Below are 3,018 nucleotides of genomic sequence, written 5' to 3'. Positions count from 1 at the left end.
TTTTGTCCTTAATCATCTTTCATGCCTCTATATTACCTTGTATCTTTCTTGCATTACGATATTGATTTGTCACTTAAGACTCAAACCCATTTGAATCATGTATGCCTTAAGCATTTTCGAATTCCAATTTCCATAATATATTAGGAAAGTTTCATTATCTGACTTCATTTTCAAGGTCAACTTCTATCATCCTTTGTTCCACTCCTTCATATGAACATAACATCATTCTTCCTTAACCAATTTATAAATTGTACTTGAAATTGTAAAACTTAAAACTAGATTCTCCTCAAGTATTTTTCAATACTAATACTAATATCACTCTCAACTTACAGCTTCTTTTTTATAATCACATAACTTAGTGCTTGCTTTAACGAGATCTAGAGCAAAACTTCTCTTGAGTATTTCCTTGAGAATATCTATCTTAAACTTATATCTCACAACATGTGATCCCTTAACTTGTGATTTAGCCGTTAGGCTTCTCAGCAAGTTTTAAAAATTTTACGTTTCATACTTGCTGTGTATGATTAGAATCTCTTCTCAAAGATGTTTATGTATTCCTAAAACACTTAATCTTTAAGGTATATAAATACGTACTCATCCATTCAATCCCTAACTCATCTTCATAGGTTTCTAGGGTGCCACACAATTAGCCTCATGTTGTTACTAACCCTTGTCATTTTACTGTATCAAAACAGATATTACAAATTCTCGTAATGATATTCTATATAAACTGATTTTCTATACCAGTCTCGTAATTCTTCCTTCACACTTTCATTACTTGGTATCTCATCTCAAGAATCTTTCAAATTTTTTTCTTTTAATTATATGCCTATATACAAGGCAATAAAGAAGTTTTTCAATTCATTTGGGTAAACATTCTCCAGAATATTTAAGACTCCCAGATAACAAAACACAATGACCAACAACCAAAATTCAATTTGTAAGCTCATTATCGTGTCACTCCCATCTTACTCATGCATCATAGGCGCGAGGTATTCGGAGCAGTATAGTGTTGAACAGTCAATGTTGAAGTATTGTAGCTATTAGAAATTTTCTCATCAAAGCTATTTGTCTGCATTCAAAGTCACCACATCAATCATTCTCAACCAGTGGTTTCCCTTTTAGATATATATCATGAGTTCCATAAGTATAGGTACCTTCTATTTTCTTGTCATACACACTAAGCCAAATTAATAGTTTCATCTCATGTCATCTTTTGACGTTTATCAACATTCATAAAATTTCACCTCAAAACATCCTTTCCATACAGTGTAATAAATTCATGATACATATACCACTCCACACATAAGTTGCTTACTATCTACAACTTTCCTCAAATTTATTGTCATCCCTATCCAATTATCTTTTTTGTCATATACTCCAATAATTTTATTGACTTTTGGTATAATTAACTACGAAAACAGCCCAGCTTTCTCCTCACTTTATTCTCGCAATCCTTACTGAATCAAAATTTTATATTCCCCATATTCCATAATTTAACTTCATTGGGGTATATTTGTGCCCAATTTTTACCTCATAGTATCATGACATCACTGAGTAATCTCCTTCATGCTTAAATTACAATCATCAACTTAATAACGTTACCCATTTCGAATGTCATTTATAACCTTATTGCTTCCTTCTATAACCTTCCTCAATAATTATATTACCAATTTATCTCTGTTATACTAAAAGATTCCCATACATATCTAATTATTTAAACAGCTATTTTACATTTCGTTCGAGTCATACAAAATAAAAGCCACTCCTAACTCCTTTATACTGGTAACTACCACATTTTCCCTTAAACGACACTTGCCTAGATTTATGACAATACAACTTCAACTAAAGTATTAAACATCTTTAGGTTCCTCATTGTCCTGATCCGGGCACATTAATGGATCCTCTTCCTCCTGAGAGTTTTTCTTTTGTTCTTCAATCCAGGTTTGTTGTATTCTCCTACGTTCCTCATCACTTATTGGTGCAGCATTTCTTCCACAACCGGGAGGAAAATGTTGTACAACGTACACCCCCCTACGGGGTTTACTTACCACAGTTACTTTCTCCTTATTCTTTTTTGGTTGTTCCCTTACATTTCTCCCACAGCCTGGTGGAAAGTGTCGGACTACTGTCATGCTCTTCCTAGAACGAATACCTCCTTCGGCTATCCTTAATTTCCCCCTTTCTTTAGCATATTCCTTAGATTCTCTCCAAAGGGAACCTCTCATGCTTACATTAATATTATTACTATCTGCACTTTTTGGACTACTCGATTCGAACTGCCATCGGCTCCTAGCAATAGAATCTAGCGATCCCTCGCTAATACTATGAGAGGCGTCGGGACTACCGTCTCTCCTAAACATGGTGTATGTGTCACTAGCGCACCTCAAAACCTATACGCAACTAAGTAGTAATTACTTAATCATTCATGTATCCCAAAAGTAGGTAGGTTTCTATATGTAGATGCATGCATTCTATTCAATCTAACCTAACATAACTTATCTTAACTTAATTGGACTTGGGGCAACGCAGTGTCAGTGTGGATTTCTTAAAACAACTTTAAAATCAAAGACTTTAAAATCTAAAGCTTTAAAATCAAAATATCTGATCTTTAAACCATGCTCTGATACCAATCTAAATTGTCACGACTCGGAACTCCCCATCGAGCCCGTGACATCCGTCGCGAAGCCTCAACAAACATTCTTCACCTCGAATGTCGATCGAAACCTCGCAAGGCTCTCGTATCAGCTTTCGCACTTCCGCAGTGAGCAATAGTTATCAAATAATCAAAATACGAAGGATTACATATCATTTCCAAATCATAACATAACATATTGTTTTTTTCTTTGGCTCACAGGGGTATTTTTGTCATTTTTGTCGAAAACCTCGAAACTTGTTAAAAATGTAGTAGGTAAGCAAAAATATATATTTAATGATTTAAAAAAAAATTAAGTATCAAAAACGTTCATTTGAAGTGAAAAATTGACCATTTGGAATATAATAAAAACATTTAATAAA

Source organism: Theobroma cacao, chromosome 7 (assembly GCF_000208745.1).
Source record: "Theobroma cacao cultivar B97-61/B2 chromosome 7, Criollo_cocoa_genome_V2, whole genome shotgun sequence".
NCBI classification, from domain to species: Eukaryota; Viridiplantae; Streptophyta; class Magnoliopsida; order Malvales; family Malvaceae; genus Theobroma; species Theobroma cacao.
The sequence above is the reverse complement of the archived record's forward strand: the minus strand, read 5'-3'. Positions refer to the sequence as shown.